Raw genomic sequence first — 23,607 nt, 5'->3', positions numbered from 1 at the left:
AAATGCAGAGTGCAAACTGGCATGTTGCAAGTAAGAACAGAATGTGCAGTGTTAAACAATTATAATTCACAGTGCAAAGGATTAAGTGCAGCACAACACTGGATTACTGCACATGCTTCAAGAGTATTTTCACCACTGTCAGAGCCTTAGAGGAGGTGGGTTAATCATTGTGACGGCCACGAATGTGTTGTAAGTACCCTGTACACTACTAAATACTTTCCATACTCATTTCTAATTCCTCATTTTTTGGTTCCTTTGCATTTATTTCATGCTTTTGTCCCTTATTTGTGTGAATAGGATCTTAAATAGGTGCTGTGCATGTCGGGTAGGGAGTAATTTAGGTGGTTTTCAAAGTTAGGTTTGGTTAGGGTCCATAAGTACAGTATCTGTCCAAGGGGCATTTTCCCAAGTCCAGGACAAGCCTTTGGTTCTATTATGTCGGATCTTGAAGGGATTGCTGTGTGTGTGTGTGTGTGTGTCTATATATATATATATATATATTGTACGTAAAAAACGCATTTTTGTTTTAACACGAGCAAATATTTAAGGAGATATGCTTAACTAACAAGGGTTTCTCGATTTAAAGCGACTTTACATGTACATGATGGTTTCAAATTAGTCGCACGCGCCTTGGATAGTCCCGAGCTGATAGACCGTGTGTGGCAGTTTATGCATAAATACAATTTTTTATTTGTCTGTAGCTTAAACTGGTTTTATTCGAACTATAATATTCGAAAATGAAGTTTGGCCCCATTCTGAGCAATTTGGCTCATTTTCGGACAAAATTTGGCCAGGAAAGTGATGGTAGATCTAAACTGTTACAGATTGATGCAGCAGAACAGAAAGAAGAAAACCACTCAGACCAAGATAGAGCTGTTCTTTATGAAGAAGACAGAAAACTTAAGGGAGTTATCTTCATCACCAGTAGCACGGGAGTCAGAGGAAGAAGTAAAGGAAGAACAGCAGAGCGAGGAGGGACAACAAATTTAGGGTGGGGAGCGGCGGGAGGTGGGGTAGCGAGGTAAGGAGGGACAACAGCAGACAACGAGTGATGCATAGATGAAGTAAGGCTGTGTGTTGTTATTGTTTGTGACCTACTTACTGTAATGAAAATGTTGCTTTTACTGTAGTGTTTTTATGACCTACTAATGCATTAATAATGTTGAGGAACTTTCACAGTGCCGTGAATGAAGCAGAATTGAAAGAGAATCCACGTAAAAAATGAAAACAGTATGTATTTGGGAAGAAGTAAACAATGCTTTGGCCCAATTAGGGCTCAAATGTTGTTTATTTCTCCCCAGATATACTGTTTTTGTTTTTTACGTGGATTTTCCTTCAAATTAATATTGTCGCTTTTAAGTTTAGAGTAGCATAACTCCCCAAATGGGTAGACTTTCCCAGAGTCCAGGAACGTAACCCCCAATATTACCATTGTCTCTTATGGGAAAATTATGTTTAAAAAACTCATTTTTAACTAATGTGACCTCTCCAGGAACCTACCCCTCGCGTCATTTGAGAGGTTACTGTATATATATATATATATATATATATATACTGTATACAGTAAAACCTCGATATAACGGACTTCAGTAGACCGGAATTCGCTTTTATCGGACTAAAGGAGCTACCGGACTAAATTCCTATATATCGGAAAAAGTCCGATAAAGCCAGAAGCAGTCCGGACTCCCTGACCACTTCAGCTTTGTTCACTGTGATCGGGTAAATAAACGACATGTTTATCAGTGTATAATATAGCATTATTATACATATTATACCATTTGCTTAATGTAGTGAAGTTGTAACACAGTACAGTATCGCAAAGGCAGTCAAAACAGTCTAAAAACCGTTCATGCGATCCGGACTAGTGTCTGATATATCGGAAAAAGTCCGATTTAGCAGGGGGACGTCCGGATGTCGCTTTTATCGGAATTTCGCATTTTTCGGAATGGTTTCGGCCCCAATTAGTCCATTATAATGAGGTCTTACTGTATATATATATATATATATATATATATATCATCATCATCAGCCGTTTGAGTATCCACTGCAGGACCGGCCTATCCCAACCGAAGTCGGGACGAAACAGCCAATGTATCTCTACCAAGTGGCTCAGGCTGTCTGGCAGAGATTGTATGTAGGGTGAGAAGTGCTTGTATGTGTAATTGTAGTGTTGGAGTGACTTTGGATGTGTGTGTAGTCTGTGAACCAAGTGTAATCGGCCCACACAAGCCAACTGGGTGCAAGCATACTTTATAGTAAGCAACACTGGTTCAACCACAGCACCCCTTGTGTCTGCCAATGCAGTACGTGGCCGGGTGAACACTCCCAAAGTTTGTTACCCTGGCGGGGTGCGAACCCCGTTTCACCTGTGTACGAAACGTACACTCTACCACTGTACCACAGAGGCTCCATATGTATATATATATATATATATATATATATAGTAACCTCTCAATTATCCACATTAATTCAGCCAACCCCTAAGCTGGGATATTGCAGAACATCAGATATTGTGTAGGTACTCCCAATTGGTTATCCATTCAGCGCTGAGCCGGATAAGGTGTCACTTCCCTAAGTTATCTGTCTCGACCAATATCCTAAAAACTTTCCAATAATATTACCCTTGAGTAAATTATTAAAATGAGGCATAAAATACAATACAGTACAGTATTGATACAGTACATGTAGTACAGTAATACAGTACATAATATAATCATAATAATACTGTAGTCAGTGTTGGCATCGATGGAAGGTAGATATGCACTGATACATCCTCACCATACACTAGTCAGAGCACTAGGGCACATAGCACTGAGGCTCCACAAAGTTAGTCATGGGACTACAGCAACAAGCAAGGCATGGGAGGCCACAGACTAAGTCACAGCACTAGGATTTACCCACCATGTGGGTCACGAGCAGAATGCACAGGTACGTCCTCACTATATAGCGTCCAAGGGAGAGACTGAGAGAATGTCCTTAGGTTTGGCGTGTCAGGTAAGCCGCTCCCACAGTGCATTATGATTGGCTGGCGTGTTGTGGGGTATGCCCGTGAGCCAATTGGGGCCCGTGTCCGAGCTGGATGATACACCTCATTGCCGGAAAGTGCGCAGTACTGCTGACCGCTTCCTGCTTCTGAGCCAGATATTGCCTAATTTCACCAGATACTATTTTAAGAGCTAAGCCAAATGCGTCGTATATTGCACTGGGCTGGATATTACAACGATGGATATTTGTGAGATTACTGTATATATATATATATACAGTATATATATATATATATATATATATATATATACATATATATATATATATATACTGGGTATATCTATATCAGGTATACCCCGATATAAAGATGCAATTGGTTACTGTATTTCTCTGCGTATATCGTGCATTTTTTAAACCAAAAAAAGTGTTCTCAAAGTATGTCCTGCGCATTATACAACGAAGCTACGGTACCTATTTTAACAGGAAAGGAATGGGCCACATTCGAACACGGAAGTGGCTATGTTTTCCTGAAACTGATGAAAGCTTACCTCTGTATTATTTTTTAACATTCATAGTCTCATGGCTGTGTTTACACTAGGCCACTACTATCAACATACAGTGAATAATTCATCGATCTTTATCAAAGTACTGTAAGCGCACCAATAATTTAACTTTTCACATGACTGATGACACTCTGAATGTATTGTTTACCACCAACTCCATGGACAGTGTTGCCAAACAGTAACTTCAAAAGTGTTAAGCTCAACTTTAAAACATGCTAAACTATAGTGCTACACCCATATCAGTTAGGAAATTCATCTCCTAAACGGATTTGTTAGCTGGTGTGTCAGGCCAAAACAAATGCCATATGGTAGTTGTTTCGAGTGGTTTGACATTTTTTCTCTGGGATTTCAGATTCTCCAAAGATAAAGCATGAAATGATACAAGTACCAGTACATCTGAAATTTGAGTGCTATTGTCTATAAAGAAATAAACTCATTAAAAGCACCACAGCAAGTATCCAATGAAACATTGTGGTTAGGTAGGTGGAAGTCCTGCAACCTCACGTTCTTGTTAGGCTAGACCTAGACCTAGCTGTTTTCCAAATTTTCTATGAAAAATAGGGTGCGTGTTATGCACCGAAGCGCACTACACACTAGGAAATATAGTATGTAAAAACCCATCGCTAGGCGGAGTACCGTATCTCGGGGCAGATTTAACATATAGAGTACAGTATAGGGATGTGTTGGATTTCCCCCCCCCAACCAAGTCCTAAACCCACTCAAATGCATCCAAAAACAAGTTTCTGGCTAATCTAAACCCTCAAATTGCTTTAAAACAAGTTAAACTAAACCTAAAAGCAGTTTACAACTCATCTAAACCCAAAAATCTTAAAATCATCAAAAATACTGTACAGTATAAGGAAAAAATCAAACTTAGTAAACTGTACCACAAAATAACCATGTTCACCACACCTATGACTAAAACACATTAATCTTAGTCTAAAAACAGTTTATAAATCAATCTAAACACAAAATTTAAGCAATATATCATCAAAATCGGTAAAAACAAAAACAAAACCCATCATTATTAAGTGTGACCTCAGGGTTAAGGGACTGAACAGGGAGGTTGCAATGGATCGTGCAGCATGGACAGCCGCCATTAGGTGACCAAGGCCGACGCATGCAAGCATGTTGGAGCCTTTAAAAATGAAACGATCGTTGTACCAGGGTTTGGCCATTGTTTGGCTTTGTGTTATTTCTACCCCATCGCTAAGTAGGCATATTGCATCACAGGGTATGCCTACACACACACACACACACACACACACACACACATACAGATGGGCAGAACCAAGTTCCAAAAGGATCGAACTGAAGGAACACAGTTCTATTTATGGACCATGAAAAGGCAAGTTGCTCCTTTCTTCCATAATGACCAAAATGAGAACTGACAGTCCATTTTTATGCAATTCTGGATGGTCCGACATTCCTTGGTCCTCTTTTTAATTCTGAAAAAAACAAAAAAAAACAAAAAACAAAGAGGACTGAGAAAAATTCTGATGCTGTGGTACAATTCTCTTTTACAGCCGGCCAAGAAAATGCTTTTATAGTCTGAAAATTAAGCACAGGCATCCATCTGAAGCACTGAAGGACTTGTTCGTCTGGTTCAACATGCCTATCCCATCCAGTGCTGTTGTGGAAGAGAAGGGTATCCTCAAACTGAGAAGGTCATGGATCAGTGACACCCATTTTGAAATGCTAGTTTACTTGAAGGGAACTCGTGCATTTAACTTAATAATGTTTTTCATCTTTTATTCAGGGCAGGGCAGTTAAATTTATTGTTTATTTTTTAACTTCTTAGTTTTTACTAATATTTTTTATTATTTCACTCATGTATTGTATTACAGTAATTTTAAGCTATGAAAATTACCAATTTCCAGTGTCTTTAATTTCATTTTAACCAAATTTTTCATTTATGGTATATTGCTGGTGGTAGGTGGGGGTGCTTATCATCCACTCACATGATGTAGTGCTGCATGGGTGACTGCCTTTTCCTCTCTTCCTTCCTTCCTCTCTTGTCTTTCTTCTCTTCATTCTTTCCTCTTCCTTCTATCTATGGGTGACTCTACACTGAGTGACAAGCCAAATTATTTCCTGTACACAAGGAAACCATTTACTACACTGGGTGGTAACTATATAACCAAATTATAGCTTAGTGGGTAATTAAGGTGTTCCAATTGCATTGAGCCTGGGCAGATTCATATCCAAGGGGTGGTTGGGGTTTATTGCTCATGTAATGCCACTCAGGGATGAGTGAGGCCAGTCACTCTCATCTTAAATGTCATGACCAAATTGCCTAGCCCTGAGCTCCTACGCTCCTCATGGGCAACACAGGATTAGATGATGGATGGATGAATGAATGAATGAATGATATATATGTTACAGGCAAACTGTGAAATAAGTGATTTCGCGCTATGCCTAGTTAATTCCTGGAATGAGATTAACTTGGGATGGTTTAATTTAGGTTAGGCGAATTTGGGTGGCAGTTAGGTTAGGCTGCGATAATCTAGGTTAGGTTGAGCTAGGTTGGGTCAAGGTAGGGTAATTTGGATGAACATTCAACATGGCATTCTAAACCAGTAAAACACATTTGTCGGCAAGGTACGAGCGAGGCCTTTTAAATCCAAAAGCATTGAAATGTTGCCTAACACCCTGAGTATGCCTAGAGTATACTGATGGCTATCTACCTACCAAACTGTCTGGCCTGTGGCCCTCTTATGAAGATTTTCAACAAGCTGCACATGGCATGAGTCACATGCATCACCTGGGTGTGATGAAACCTGTCAAAAACAAATCTTAAAGAATTGGGCTATCATATGGTGCAAACCGCACTGTGATCGGCCCTGTGGCTGCCGAGATACAGTATAAGCTTCTCAAAAGTGTTACAGTCAGGCCACTCATATGTGAGAAAATCCCACTATTTGACGAGAGACTTACAAGGGCTTTGCCCTCGCTCATGATTAACCTAACCTGACCCAAACTAAACCTAGATTATCCCAACATAAATTGACCTAATCTGAAAACCCAACCTGAGTTAAAATCATTTCACGAATTAACTAGGCATTTCATTAAATCACTGATTTCACAGTTTGGCTGTAACATATACAGTATGTATGTACTGTATAAATACACACACACACACACATATATATATATATATATATATATATATATATATATATATATACCCATAGGGATTTCTAATATTTTTTATTATGTTGCAGGTAACCCATGTCACTGACTAGAAAGGAGAGAGTTCAAGTTATTTTGCTGGTCGGAACCTGCAGTCACTGGGAAGTGGCAGAAGAATTCAATAACATGCGTCCAGACCGCGCAACAATCACAAACATATGTGTTGGCAAGTTTATAGCCAAATTTAAGGAAACTGGATCCATAGCTGACAAGCCTCGCTTCGACTGTGATTCAGAAATTGCTGTCGCAATGGAGATTGCATCTTCAATTATGTGTGCAACACAATGGCAGACACTTTGAACAGATTATGTAATGAATTTTAGACTGTTTTGTAATTTTATTGATTTTTCCCTATGGGTCCAGACTTATGGGACACCCTGTGTATGTATGTATGTATATATGTATACGCTCTATAATATTATATATATATATATATATATATATATATATATATACGGTATACAGTAAGACCTCACTATAACGGACTAATTGGGGCCCAAACCATTCTGAAAAATGCAAAATTCTGATAAAAGTGACATCCGGACTTTTTCCGATATACAGTATCAGACGTTAGTACAGGTCACATGAACGGTTTTTAAACTGTTTTGACTACCACTGTGGTACTGTACTGTGTTATAACTTCACTACATTAATCAAATAGTATAATATATATAATAATACAGTGCTGTACACTGACAAACATGTCTTTCATTTACCTTATTGTGGTGAACATAACTGAAGTGGTCAGGCAGTCCGGACTGCTTCTGGCTTTATCGGACTTTTTCTGATGTATAGGAATTTAGTCCGGTAGCTCCTTGAGTCCGATAAAAGCGAATTGCGGTCTATTGATGTCTGTTATATTGAGGTTTTACTGTATACACACAAGTATGTATATAGAGTGTGTGTGTGTGTGTAAATGTGTGTATATATATATACATACACACACACACACAGTAAAACCTCGATGTCACGGACTTCAATATAGTGGAATTCGCTTTTATCGGACTCAAGGAACCAAGTGGATTAAACTCTTATGCTCAGAAAAAGTCCAATAAAGCCAGAAGCAGTCCTCTCTTGGAATAAATGAATAAAGAAACAAACGGAGGAGATACCACAATATCGGTCCCTCCTCTCTCTCTCCTCCTCCATTCCTTCCCCTCCTCCCCGTCCCTCTCCAGTGAGAGAGAGAAAGGTGAAACTGAAAATGAAAATTAAAGTAACTGTGAAAATCAGTAAAAATGAGGGTGAAAGAGAGCACACAAGTGAATATGGAATGTCAAAGTCAACAGAGAGAGAGAGAGGGAGAGAGATTACAAGTGGAGTCCCCTTGGGATAAACAAATGAGGGAGATAGGCATAACCTTGGTCCCTCCTCTCTCTCTCCTTCTATATTTCCTCCCCTACTCTCTGTCTCCGGGAGATAGGTGAGAGTGAAAGAGTGAAGGTTAATGAAGGCACTGTGAAGGTGAAAGTGAGAGTGAAGGCAAAAGTGAAAGTGAAGGTGGAAGGTGAAAGTGAAGTCAAAAGTGAAAGTAAAGGTGGAAGGTGAAAATAAAGGTGGAAGGTGAAAGTGAAGGTGAAAGTAAAAGTGAAGTCAAAAGTGAAAGTGAAGGTGAAAGTGAAGATGGAAGGTGAAGGTGAAAGTAAACGTGAATGTGAAAGTGAATGCAAAAGTGAAGTCGAAAGTGAAAATGAAGGTGAAAGTGAAGGTGAAAATAAAAGTGAAGATGAAGGCAAAAGAGAAAGTGAAGGTGGAGGTGAATGTGATAGTAAAAGAAGGGAGGGCAAAAGTGAAGGTGAGTCAATAACTGTAAAGGTAAATGTGAAAATGATAAGTAAGGTTGCAAGTGAAGGAGAAATGGAAATTCAAAATGAGTGATAGTGAAAGTGAGTGTGAAGGTGAAGGTGGAGGTGAAATGCCTATGGAAGAGAATATGAAAGTGAATGTGAATGTCAGAGTGAACTGAAAGTGAATGGGAAGGTGAAGATGAAGATGATGATGAAGACAAAAATATGTGAAGTAAAATGGAAGTGCCCAGTGCAGAGAGAGAGAGAGAGAGAGAGAGAAAATGCATAAATGACAAACAAGCCTCTGTGCATAACAAAAGCAGGAGGAAGTCCAGATGTCGCTTTTATCGGACTTTTGCTTATTTCAGACTGGCTTGGGCCCCAATTAGTCCAATATAGTGAGGTTTTACTTATATATTAAACCCTCAATATAATGAACCCTTTTATAGTGAACTTCGAATACACCGATCCACCATTTCCAAAGCGAACTTCCACCGGATATAGCGACCGATGGTCGGTGAATGCGGCGAAAGTTCGTGACCCACAATTCCCAGAGTGAACTTCCGCTGGAAATAGTGACCTTTGTTCGGTGTATGTGGCAGAAGTTTGCAACCTAGCGGGCCCTGAGTGAACTTCTGCTGGATATAGCAACCTTTGGCTGGTGTATGCGGCGGAAGTTTGCGTGTACCCAGCTCCCATGACTCACTGTTGAGGGAGCACCAATGCGACAAGTCACATAGGCTAGCTAGCCCAAGCCTCACCCCTTTCCGAGCTGGGACTTTCTCAGCCTGCGCGTTGTACTCGCTCCGTCTGGTTCTCTCCCGCCTTACCTCTCTCGCGTGCATGACCTCTCGTACCACGTGTGACTTACCAACACTTCTGACCAATGGCAAGAATGGCTTCTAAATCAACGAGCCCTGCATCCTCAAGCATGGGGGAAGAGGAAGATTCTCTCCCTGACTGAGAAGTTTCAAATTATTAAGGAGTCTGAGGAAAGGGCTACACGAAGTCAACTGCAGAATAAGTACAACCTCAACAAAACGACAGTCCATGACCTCATCAAGGGGAAGGAGAAAGTGAAGAAGGCCATGAAAGCAGTGGAGGCCGGCAAGAAGGGGAAAGGAACTGTACCGGAAGCGACGACTTCCCATGGAAAATCTTGATGAGGCAGTGTACAAGTGGTACACACAGAAGAGAGCAAAGGGTGTTCCTGTTCGTGGCATTGATATTAGTATGAAGCACAGAAGCTTGCTGGTCACCTAGGCCACAAAAATTTCAAGTGCAGTGATAGCTGGCTGGCTGTGGTGCTTTATGCGGCGTCACAGCATCATTAATAAGGCAATAACGGGCGAGCTTCTCAGCGCTGACGACCCCTTCATAAATCACTTTCTTCACCTGAAGGAGGAGGGCCTCCAAGACTTCCATATCTACAATGCTAACGAAACTGGTCTTTTTTAGAAGTCACTCCCCCAAAATACGCAAGCCTCCAAGACAATCAGCAGCACTCTGGGGAGGAAGGGAGTGAAGGACTGCATGTTGGTTTGGTGTGCGCAAACGCCGACGTGTCCCACCACCTGAAACAAGTCGTCATGGGTAAGAGTAGGAAACCAAAGACTCTCAAAGATATTTTGGACAAGCTTCCTACAGAGTACCACAGCAACCCTTCTGCCTGGTTTACCTAATCACGACCTGGTTTCATAACAGTTCTGACCCCTCCATTTGGCAGCACCAGGTCTTGTTTGGGATCAGTAAGGAGGATGTTAAGGCTGTGCACCTCCTAGACAATGCCCCAGCCCACCCTTCCACTGTGAAATTGTGTTCAAAGGATGGGTTAATAAGGGCAATATTTTTACCTCCTAAAATGACTGTCCCACTTCAGCCCATGGACCACATGGTGACAGAAAGTGCGAAAAGGCATTATCGGAATATTTACCTGGACCAGTGCTTAGTCGTGACAGAGGATGGGATGGAGGAGGAGGGGTATGTGGACACCAGGGGGAAAAAGACACTTGACAGTTTTAAGAAATGTAATATCAAGGACGCAATTCTGAACTGAGCAGAAGCTTGGTGGAAAGTGCCAGTGACTACTCTCCGCAATGCGTGGTGTAACCTCCTAAAAATCCTCAAGACTCCAGTCCAGAAGCCAGATTTCGAGGGGTTTGAGCCACCAAAGGCAGCCAAAATGTTGGCTGCAGCTGGCCAAGGCTCCATCCCTGCAGAAGATGTGGAAGAATGGCTGGATGAGGATGGTGGTCTGCCTGGATACCACCACCAGGCAGAGGAGGAAACAGTGCAGGAACTGACCACGCCTGAACCACCTGTGGAGGAAGAGGAGAGGCCGCGTGTGCCATCCCTCTCTGCTGCCATCGATGCAGCAGACACACACTTGGCCGTTGCAGAGGACATTGGTGGCTTTCTGGGAGAGAATTATGAACTCCTGAGGCAGATTAGGCTGGACCTTATGAGGCCAGGCAAGTTCAGCAGAAAATTTCAGACTTCTTTAAGCCTGTTGCTTCGCCTCCAGGAAAAAAGAAACGTACAGTGTCTGAGACCTCGAGTGTGTCTCTTGCTTTGACATCCTCTGTGAGCCTCCCCAGTTTGGCTTCTGGAACCAGCACACCTTCCTCCCTGACACAAGTGACACCAGAGCCACTGGAAATGATATTCGCTGAATATGATGATGAATGGGTGAATAAAGTGTCATGTAAAGTGTATATATGGTGTATATAGTAATGTCCTGAAGAGTTAATATTGTTCTGAAGTGTTCATTTTGTATTATTAAATGTAAAATTAAGTATAGTGCCCTAGTGATACAGTACAAAAATTTCTGGTGTGTCTCTGGCATACTGTGTGATGCCAGCACCTAACCTCCTCAGAAATCCCCCCCTGCCTCCCTCCTATTCCTGTGGTTACTACAGCATCACTTCTTGGCACTTCCTGGAATAGTAAGTGTACTGTTACAGTACTACATTACATTACAGGCATTGTATTTATATGTAAAACTTCATACAGGATGGTACAGTATTTACTGTACATGTACTGTAAAACTACATAAACCATTGAATTCTTCATGTGAAACTTTATAGAGTAGGTTGTGGTTGTGCACGTAGGACCGAATGACCCCATGGACACAGCGACCTTGGGTCGGTAATCCCTCGGTTAATAACGACCATCGGATATAGCGATCTTTCAGATAAAACGACCCCCCCCTTCCCCCCAACTGATTCGTTATATCAAGGGTTTACTGTGTGTGTGTGTGTGTGTGTGTGTATATATATATATATATATATATATATATATATATCTATCATCCAATCCTACATTGCCCCATGAGGAGCGTAGGAGCCCGGGGCTAGGCAGTTGGTCCCGACATTTAAGATGAGAGTGACCAGCCTCACTCATCCCTGAGTGGCATTACATGAGCAATCAACCCTAACCACCCCTTGGATAAAAAAACTTCACCAGCTCAATCCGATTGGAGAGCAATAATTACCCACTAAACCACCAGAAGTATATATATATATATATATATATACTGCATACAGCCATGCACCACTTAGCATCCATGATATGTTCTGAAAAATTGAATGTTAAGTGGTCTGGACATTAAGCAACCACCAGAACTTATGTACTGTATACTGTACTGTATATTGCACTATACATACAAGTACTGCATATGGTATACAATGTACTACATATTACTTTTAAAGTACAGCATAGTATAAAAAGCCTAAATTAAGACAATGATACAATATGTAATGTTATGTAAACCTGATGCAAGGGCATGCAAAAATGCTTGAAAGCAGCGGTAAACATGCAACCAGACGCGGCTGCCTGCGGCTGGTGCTGATGACACTGTCATACAGTACATTTTTACTGCTTGTTAGTAAACTTTTTACTGCTTTTTGGTATACTTTTTACTGCTTTTATGTAAGTCAAGAAAGAAAAAAAATATTAAGACATGAATAGTAATACAACGTATCTGCATATTTTATACGTGTACTGCGTATTGTATGGCCGGCATTGTAATCACTCTGTTTTGGGATGCTGGCTGGCTGTCACACTGCTTTGCACTTGCATACACTCAGTGTGTCCCCTTCTTCGGATTTTTTTTTTTTTCTTTTACTTATATTCTTATGGGTCCCCGGTGCATTTTCTGAATGCAAGCACAGTATTAAGGTGCATTTTCTGAATGCAAGTACAGTATTGATTATGGGCTATATATCTGATTAAACAAAAACAGTTCAGTATGTGTCATCTGAAAGGTAAATGTATTTATTTTCATGTGAAAAACTGGAATAACGGCATTCATGATACTTCTTTCCTCGTCCCTCCCGAATGACAGACTTAATGCAAAGATGCCAAACTTTTAAAAAATAATGAGCTTTGTACTGCATGCAGTGATAATACATCACAATGAAAATGAGTAATATTGTTTACAAATATTTAAGCAACATGCACATTAAAAAAGTGTCATGGATTGTGAAAATATATATGGATTACAGTATATAACACTATACACATTATTTACATTACAAAAAATATGAACACAAGATTACAGCATGGACTGCATATACAATACAAAAAAATATGAACACAAGATTACAGCATGGGCAGCATGCAGAAGGTACTGTACCTTTAGATAGATGACATATTCAACTGCTTCTAGAATATATATATATATATATATATATATATATATATATATATATATATATATATATATATATATATATATCCATTCAGTGTTGCCCCATGAAAGGTGTAGAGCCTGGGGCTAGGCAAATTGGTCCTGACATTTAAGATGAGAGTGACCAGCCTTACTCATCCCTGAGTGGCATTACGTGAGCAATAAACCCCAACCATCCCTTGGATATAAACCTGCACCAGTTCAATCCAATTGGAGCACCTTAATTACCCACTAAACCACCAGACACCATACTTTGGTTATATGGTTACCACCCAGCATAGTAAATGGTTTCCTGGTGTACCAGAAACCATTTGACTTGTCACTCAGTGCAGAGTCTCCCATAAGCAGAAGGAAGAAGAAAGAATGAAGGAAAGAAAGACAGAGGAGGGAATGTAAAGTCACCCATGGGCAAAAGGAAGTGGAACGAATGAAGGAAAGAAAGATAGAATAGGAAGGAAGAGAGGAAAGGGCAGTCACCTGAGGGCAGCACAACATTGAGTGAGTGGATGGTGAGCACCACCTACCACATGTTTCCCCCCTCCCCTAAAAAAAAAAAAAAAAAAAAAAAAAAAAAAAAAAATCCTTGACTGACATCACAGGCAGTGCATCAGTAGATGCCAACAGCAGTGAAAGGTCAAAAGAATGAATGTGCATCAAGATGAGGTGTGAAGATGATAAAAGGCAAAGTTTACGTCATGAGTTCCCAACCTGTGGTATGTATATCACCTTTGGTATGTCTGAGTTCTGCCAGTGGTACACACTGAGTTTAAACAATTATTCATTTCTCATTGATGGGAATAAAAACCAAATATTTAACAATAATCTGCTTAAAATGCAAAAGCCAAATACCCAAAAATTCCTCTTCTGGCCACCAGCATTGCCAGTTCATCTTTAGCCCTACATCTAGCATTACAGTTTTTACCTTTAGTGGTTTCATTTATTTCTTAAACCTGTAATATTATACTGAAAATAGATGCAAATTGTGCAAGAACTTTCCACATAATGCAGACAGTAGTTACTAGTCAGTTATGATAATTATACCATTCACACACTCATTTATGTACCAGCACTTATGGGTATTGTCACAGAGTGGTACACAACTGTCTATAAAACACTGGAGAGGAACTGAAAATGTAAAAGTCTAGGAACCCATAATAAAAGCGGAAGTATGCAAGATGGAAACCTGCTAATATGGTTGTAGTGATCGGCCTTGGAAGTGAAGTGATGTGGATGGTGAAAGCAAGAAAGTTGCTACACAGAACCATATTCTTAAAAACTGAGGGCATGAAGTGTGTGAATCAGCCACTAATTAATATGTCATTCATGGACCATGTGTACTGGCTAAATGAGATTAGTCTGCATCTCACATTACAGTGTTGTCAACAACAACTAAAAAAGGTTAGACATATTCTAACAACATGTGACTCATATGTCCCAAAAATTACTAAATAAACTGGTGGCCTGTCCACACCCTTTGCACTGTTACCTTTACTACTGTAATATGGCCCATGATCACCAGGTGTGGTCAGTGAACTTTAGACTCTACTGAGCAACCTTTTCCAGTAGCATAATGCTAACGTAATCCATTTAAATTTATGAGGTCTGTTTGGAAAGTATTGGACGTTAGGGTCTAAAAAAATAAATTGCTAACCTGTTGAGTTAGGACACTAATCTCCCTCAAAGTATGCCCATTCTGACCTGACACACACAGTCCAACATTTTTTCCATTGCCTGAAACATTTTTCAAAGTTGTTTTTGGTACCTCCTGCAGGTGTTTTTTCGCATGCATCATGATCTCTTCTCTCAGATGAACATTGCACAAGACATGCTGCAGTGTCCAAATCATGATCTGGACTTTCTGAAGACTGTTATCACTGGAGATGAGACTTGGGTGTACAGGTATGACCCAGAAACCAAAGCACAGTCATTCCTGTGGAAACATGCAGGGTTTCCTCAGCCAAGAAAGGCATGATAGGTCTGCAGCAAGGTGAAATGTACTTGCATATTGACATTTTTTTTATTACTACTGTGGTGTTGTACACGATGAATAAGCACCAGAAGGTCAGACTGTCAACAAACATCACTACCTCAATGTTATGTCACTTTCTGCGGAAGAGACCAGACCTTCGGAAGGAGGCAAGCTGGAAGCTGCACCATGACAACACCTCTGCCCATTCTTTTTGACTGATTCAGGAATTTTTGGCCAAGCACAACATCCTGTAGGTCCGGCAGTCTCCCTACTCACCAGATATGGCTCTGTGTGACTTTTCGTTATTCCCTAAGCTCGGAACTCCACTGAAGGGTTCCCAATTTGAGACGAGAGAAGAGCTCAAGACAAATGTGATAAGACACCAGCAGGAGATACCAAAAACCGGCTTTGAAAAACGTTTCAGGCAGTGGAAAGAATGCTGGGCTACGTGTGTCAAGTCAGATGGGGCCTACTTAGAGGGGGGACTAGTGTCCTACCTCAACAGGTTAGCTATTTCTTTTTTTAGAACCTCAGGTCGAATACTTTCTGAGCAGACGTATGTGTACTTCATATGGCAAGATGTCTCGGTAACTTTCTGTACATTGTGTCAAATATAATTCTTTCCTTGTCCCTTTTACTGCAAGAATTTCTCTAGGCTGTACAAATCATATAATGTTTGCCGACAAAATTCTTCAGTGGACTAACAGCAGACAAAGGGTTACTCACAACAGCTTCTGATGCCACTGACACTAGAATTTCTCTCAGTTGTGCAAAAGCTTTGTGGTGTTAGTCTTATTAAAACCAGGACCCAAGTTAGCTTTTTTTTTTTTTTTTTTTTTTTTTTTTAAATAACGTATAGAAGAAGGAACTAAAGGCTTGGAGAGCAAAAGATTGTTCACTTCAAGAAAAAAAATACAAACCAGATAACTGAGAGCCAAATTCAAGATCTGTTCATTTCAATATGTCTGAACACACTAAGTTTGAAAGACTGGCAGTCACAGGCAGTAGGAAATACATAGGAAGACAGCTCCAGAGTTGACCTGTTGCAAACATGAAGGACTGAGAGTAACAGTGAACTCTTGCATTAAATACATGGACAGAAAAGGGTTAACAAAAAGTAAGCTTCCACAGTTTTAACTGATTAAAATCATCTGTGTGGGTTCATTCATTCTCTGTTTAGAGCAAAATAAAAAATTAACCACCCTCTAGTGTTAATACCCATCACATATTCACTGGGTATACCATATAAAGGAGGATTTCCTATTCCCTGTTGAACAACACTGATTTTGAAAAAATGTAGTTAAGTTGATCAAAGTAACCCCTTTGCTTCATATGGAATAATTACATTATTTTACACACGCTACAACAAGACTATTCTGTTCAGCTGAAGGAAATTAATTGTGGTAAATGGGTCCATAACTGTTTTGATTTACCCCAGGAATGGCTGAATTTTCTTCACCTAAATAAAATGCCTCTGATTTACACTGATAAAATACCTAGTATATCTGTAGAAACACACACACACACATACACACACACACACACACACACACACACACACACACACACACACACACACCTATTTACAGGCACCAGTTAGAATAAGTGATATGAATACCAGGGCATCTTTGAGTAGTTGTTAAGTGAGCTGTACTGCAATTTCAGCTGAAAATGGAGGAGTGAAAATGAAAGTTGAATTACAGTCAACTCTACTTATACTGGCCTCGACTTACCAAATTTTGGCTTTCATAAAGTCTTCGAGCCAACCAAATAATTTCCCCATACACCAGACTACCAAATTTTGGTTTTAATATAATCTTTGAATTAACTAAAAAATCTCCTCATACATCAGATAAGTTTAGGTATACACGGCAGATGTGGCAAACAACCAACCAACCATGTGACAGCTTGACTTTTGCATATAAGGAACTTGGGTTCAAAAACTTATATGACTACAGAACACTTGATTTAACAAATATCTGGATTTAACAATTCATTATCATTTATAAAGGCTTCAACACGTTCGCATACGTTGGCCTCGGTCATCTAATAGCAGCTCTCCATACTTCTCGATCTCTAGCAACCTACCTACTCAGTCCCACATTCATGAGGTCAGACTCTATGACCTCATTCTACGTCATTCTGGTCTGCCTCATGAAACCTAACCCCCAACATTCACACCTCTCACTTTCAACATTCAACTACCACCCTCGATCCTCCTAACCCCCAACATTCACACCTCTCACCTTCAACATTCAACTACCATCCTCCATCCTCTCAAGATGCCCAAACCATCTCAGTCTATGGTATTTCTACTCATCATATCATTACACTCCAGTCCCATCCTTCCTCTCAACTCTATAATCGTAACCCAATTTACGTTGTTACATTGGCTGCATCTATGTTCAAATACAGTTCAATAAAATTTCTAAAATGAATTATTTTGAGGGTGAGTCTCTTGAGTGTGTGGAGTTTTGCTATTTGGGGGACATGTTATATGCTGGAGGTGGAGGTGGAGGTGGAGTTAGCACCGTGGCTAGGGTAAGGAGTGGTTGGAGGAAATCAGGGAATTGTTACCTCTCCTGACAATGAAAGGGCTCTCCCTCCATGCTAAGGGATCCTTGTATGTGGCATGTGTTAGAAGTGTACAGTAATGCTGTACAGTAGTGTGACATGGGAAGTAAAGGAGGATGATATTCATATATATATATATATATATACAGTACCCTCGCGTCCAGTACGCGTTTGTCCAGCACAGTGGGCAATAAAATTATATAATTTATTACTGAAGCACGGATTTGTTGGGCTAGTGTAGATCGGCTGTGCAAAGTGGGCTAAATCCGAGGAGTTCTTCTCTAGTACTGTACTGACGTGCTGCATCCAGTACTATTACCCACCCGGGCGCGGCAAGATAGCGAACACCAAGGAACGTTTCCCTAGTACTGCCACGCCAGTCCAGTACGCCTTCCTCATGACTCGTGACATGCGCCAGTCAAATTGCAGTATTGCACTTCCCCCTGATGACGAAGTCAGTGTGTGACTATGAGGGAATTATGTTGGAGGTTGAGGCAGAGATGCCTCTTCAGGATCCTGAAGACCCTCCTCCTGGGGGTCAGTAGGACCTCCTACAGCCTTGGAAACCCCTCCCCCTTCCCCCCCCCAAGCCCATCACCACTCACCTTTAAAGGCTGGTAAAATCTTAGTTGTGTCAAAATGTAATTAAGTTGAATTCTGGGGGGACTTTTCCAAGGCCTGTCTGACATTATTCATTTTTGCCTTAAGGTCAGTTGTTTCTCCAGTACGGATTTAGTCCAGTACAGTAGTACTGTCTGACAAAAATATCATACTGGACGCGAGGGTACTGTATATACATATATTTTTCATTCATTCATTGCCAGACGCCATGTATCCCAAACGGGGTGGCCAACGGCTTAGAGTTAATTGTTTTACAGGGAGGGGCACTAATCCTCCACCAACCCCACTTGACACGTAGGGATGCCAACAGCATCTGGTGTTCCCAGGAGGTCACCCATCCAAGTACTAACCAGACCCAAAGTTGCTTAACTTCACTGATCGGACGGGAGGCGGTGTACTCAACGTGGTATATATACAGAATATATACTGTATATATATAAACTCTTGATATAACGAAACCTTTTCTAGCAAACTTCGGATATAACAACCAACCATTTCCTGAGCGAACTTCCACCGGATATAGCGACCTTTGGTTGCTATATCCAGCAAAGTTCGCTCCCTGGCATGGTAAGTGTACTGTAACAGTACTACATTACATTACAGGCACTGTATTTACATGTACATCTTCATACAGGATGGTATATACTGTACATGTACTACATAACTACATAAACCACTGAATTCTCCACGTGAACCTTCACAGATTAAGTTGTGGTTGTGCAGGTAGGACCAAACGACTCCACAGATATAGCGACCTTGGGTCGATAATCCCTCGATTAATAACAACCATTGGATATAGGTAACATTCAGATATAACGACCCACCCCTCCCCCTAATTAGTTCGTTACATGGAGGGTTTACTGTATACATATACAGTACATACATACATATATATACACGTATATATACTGTATATACAGTGTTCAACAAAAGTATGTGGTGCCTATGTCAAGGAACCACAAACTTTTGGCAAAAAAAAAAGAATCACCCTTTTTTGGGAGAGAAAATGTAGCCAGAAGTTTCCGGTGCTAACATGACGTCACAGCAGCCCGGGGCCTTACTGCGCACTGGTTGGCTGACACCTCAGTTGCCTGTGGGCTGCGAGAGAGAGGGGAACCCGGCCGCTCCTCCCTCACTTGTTGCGCCATTTTTTACCTAGTGAACCACAGTGTTTTCGCTTTTGCTACTTTAATATGGCCCCTACCTGTGAACTGTTTAGTGAAATAATATCACAAATCATTGCTCTAAAGAAGGCAAGCCACCCCACGAAGGAAATTAGTGAATTGGTTGGTGTGGCTCGGTCGACAGTGCGGAAGTGGTGTGCCCGTTACAGAATGGAAAACAGTGGTGACATTCCTACAAGGAAACCATGGTCTGGTAGGCCCAGCAAAACTTCCCTGAGGTCTGTTAATATGCTCAAACGTGAAGTGGAGTCTAATCCTCGTGTGACTGCAGGAAAATTAAGGAGAGCAACCCGGAAGTGTTTGGCGAGGTTTCAGTGTGCGCTGTTTCTCGAAGAGTCCATGAACTTGGTTACACAAGCCACAGGCATGTGAGAAAGCCTCTACTTACATGTAACCAGCAACTTCGTAGGCTTGCCTTTGCTAACAACTACCTTACCTGGGGTGAGGAGCAGTGGTTATCAGTGTTGTGGTCTGATGAGGCAACGTTTACCGTTACCTGTAATCGAGGAGCGCGAGTGTACCGGCACAGAGGTAGTGACCCGCTTGACCCCCGTAACTTGGAAAGCACAGTTAAACACCCTGATTCACTAATGGTATGGGGTTGTTTCTCTGGTAAGGGGTTGGGAAAGCTTGTTGTGCTTTCCAGGAACTGCAAAGTGAATCAGGACGTTTACCTGGAGCTGCTTTGTGATCATTTAACTGAGTCCTTCGAGCTCACAGGTGCACAAGTGTTTCAGCAGGACAGTGCACCTGTTCATAAAGCCAAATCTGTCACCAAGTGGCTTTGTGACTGCGAGGTCTCCTTCATGAAAGACTGGCCAGGCAATAGCCCAGACCTCAACCGATACAAAAACCTCTGGTACCCTGTAAAGAAGAATATCCAAGGAAGGACGTGAGCTTTCTGCCTAAGCTGGAAGCAGCCTTTCGTAAGTCCTGGGAAGTATATCACCCCAGCACCTGAGGAACCTGGCCCTTTCACTTCCACGATGTCTCAGGTCCGTGAAGAGGTGCAAAGGAAACCCTATCAAGCATTAAAGGTAACTATAATGCATTATTTACATGTTTTTTCCATAGTTCAAAGGTTTGTTTTGTTGGGGGGACGCCGGGCGCCACATACTTCTGTCGAGCGCTGTATATATACAGTACTCGTCAAAAGTATTCAGCGTTGTCCGCCGGGCGCGCAATACTTATGGCCCAAAAAGAATCACCCATTTTGGGGGGTAAAAATTGAGCCACAAGTTTGCGCCGAGAGCATGACGTCACGGTAGCCTGAGGCCTTCTGACGCGCTGGTTGGTTCCTGCCTCAGTCGCCCAATGGCTGCCTGAGAGAGAGGAACTCTGCCGCGTGTCCCTCTCAAATTGCGCCATTTTTTACCGAGTGTCCCGCAGTGTTTTGGGGTTTACCACTTTGTTATGGCACCTACCCGTGAACTATCGAGTGAAATCATATCCCAGATCATTGCTCTAAAGGAGGCAGGCCACTAGACAAATAAAATTAGTGAATTGGTTGGTGTGGAACGATCGATGGTGCGTCGTTGGTGTGCGCGGTTTCGGTTGGAAACAGTGGTGAAGTTCCCACAAAGAAACCGAGGTCTGGTAGGCCTAGGAAAACTTCCCCAAGGTCTGTTAATGTTTTAAAACGTGCAGTGGAGTTTAATCCTCGTGTGAGTGCAAGGAAATTTAAGGAGAGCAACCCGGAAGTGTTTGGTGAGGTGTCAGTGAGAACAGTGTCTCTTAGGGTGCATGAGCTTGGTTACACAAGTCATAGGCCTGTGAAAAAGCCTCTTCTCACCAAGAGCCAGAGAATTCATAGGCTTGCCTTTGCTAATAAATATCTAAACTGGGGTGAGGAGCAATGGTTGTCAGTGTTGTGGTCTGATGAGGTAACGTTTAGTGTTACCTGTAACAGAGAAGCACGTGTGTATCGACGCAAAGGTAGTGACCCACTTGACCCACAGTATGTGGAAAGCACAGTAAAACATCCTGATTCACTCATGGTATGGGGTTGTTTCTCAGGGAAGGGTTTGGGGAAGCTTGTTGTACTTCCCAAGAACCTCAGAGTGACTCAGGATGTTTAGCTGGAGCTTCTGTGTGATCATTTACCAGACTCTTTCGAGCTAACAAGTGCACCAGTGTTTCAGCAGGATGGTGCACCTGCTCACAAGGCCAAATCGGTCACAAATTGACTTCATGACTGCTAGGTATCATTCATGAAAGACTGGCCAGGAAATAGCCCAGACCTCAACTCGATCTGGTACCTCGTAAAGAAGAGTCTCCAAGGGAAGGACGTGAGCTCTCTGCCTAAGCTGGATGCCGCCATTCGTGACTCCTGGGACAAAATACCCCTGCAGCACCTCAGGAGCCTCGCCCTTTCACTTCCAAGACGTCTCAGGTCAGTGAGGAAACGTAAAGGCTACCCTACGATGCACTAAAGGTAAATAAAATGCATTATTTATATGTTTTTTCAATGCTGAAAGGTTTGTTTCTTAGGAGGGACGCACGGCGCTCCATACTTCTGACGAGCACTGTACATGTATATATACATATATACACCATATACATATATATATATATATATATATCTATCTATCTATCTACTGCCAGACACCTCAATCCCGTTTGGGGTGGCCACAAACAAATCGCCTCCAAGTTGCCCTGTCCTCCGCCATTTCACTGCCCTGCTCCCAACTCACACCCCTCTCTCTCATATACCTCTCCACCCCATCCCTCCATCTCATCCTCAGCCTCCCCCTCCCTCTTCCCCCCTCCATCTCACTCACATACACTCTCTTCGTCAGTCTTTCACCCTCCATCCTCTCCACGTGGCCAAACCACCTCAGTATGTTCCTCATAACGCTTCCTATCACATCCACATCTACACCACAACGCTCCTTTATATCCTCCTTCGTCAGCCTGTCTCTCCATGTGACTCCACAGGCTCCTCTTAAATAACTCATTTCCACTGCTCTCACTCTTGACTTGTGTCCTTCCATCAATGTCCAAGCTTCACTTCCATACGTTAGAGTTGATATCACAATACTGTCATGTAGTAACTTTTTCACTTCCCTGCTCACTTCCCTGTTTCTTATCACTGCTTTCAAAGAACCAGCAACCTTTCTTCCCTGCTGTACCCTTTCAAGCACTTCACCCTCCAAACCTCCATCCTTACTCATCACACTACCCAAGTACTTAAACGTACTCACATTTTCCAATTCCTCACCATCCAACCTCGCTGTACATTCACTGACTTCACCTCTCTCAAAGACCATCACTTTACTCTTCCCTACATTCACCTTTGGATTACGTTTCTTACACACTCTCCCAAACTCATCCACCAAGCCTTGCAGCTCCCCTTCATCTTCACTCAACAACACAGTATCATCTGCAAACAACAGTACAGGGAGTTTCCAAACACTATCCTCTCTCACCATGGCCACTCCAACATCCACTACCCTACCTTGTACCTCTTTTATTACCCCATCCATGTACAGATTGAACAACCATGGAGACATGACACATCCCTGTTTCAACCCAACTTTCAAAGAGAAAAATTCACTTAGTTCACCATCCACAAGCACTGCAGCCTTCGCACCATCGTACATACTCTTCACAGCATTCAACAACTTCCCATCTACTCCATATATTCTTAACACTTTCCACAATCCTTGTCTATCCACCCTGTCATATGCTTTCTCCAAATCCATGAAAGCTGCATACAACTTCTTTCCCTTCTCTAGAAACTTTTCCACTAAAGATCTAAGAATGAATATCTGATTTACACAACCTCTTCCCTTCCTAAAGCCTCCCTGTTCTTCTCCAACTAATTTCTCTGTTCTTTCTCTAACTCTGTCAATAAGTATCCTACCATACACTTTTCCTATTATACTAAGAAGACAAATGCCCCTATGATTACCACACACTTTTTTTTCCCCTTTTCCTTTGTAAAAGGGAATAATTATACCTGACTTCCAATCCTCCGGGGCTCTACCTTCCTCCCAGGCCAATCTGCACATCTTCCACATCCATTCTACCACTATCTCTC

The 23,607-nt window shown here is 41.7% G+C and overlaps 1 pseudogene; it reads right to left on the bottom strand.

The window, feature by feature from the left end:
- Nucleotides 1–18,682: 18,682 nt before the first annotated feature.
- LOC145399184 (5S ribosomal RNA) lies at nt 18,683–18,801 on the bottom strand (annotated as a pseudogene).
- Between the last annotated feature and the right edge of the window lie 4,806 nt (nt 18,802–23,607).

This window comes from Coenobita brevimanus, chromosome 47 (assembly GCF_032717465.1).
Source record: "Coenobita brevimanus isolate Jiangsu-jjx chromosome 47, ASM3271746v2, whole genome shotgun sequence".
Lineage (NCBI taxonomy): Eukaryota > Metazoa > Arthropoda > Malacostraca > Decapoda > Coenobitidae > Coenobita > Coenobita brevimanus.
The sequence above is the reverse complement of the archived record's forward strand: the minus strand, read 5'-3'. Positions and strand labels throughout refer to the sequence as shown.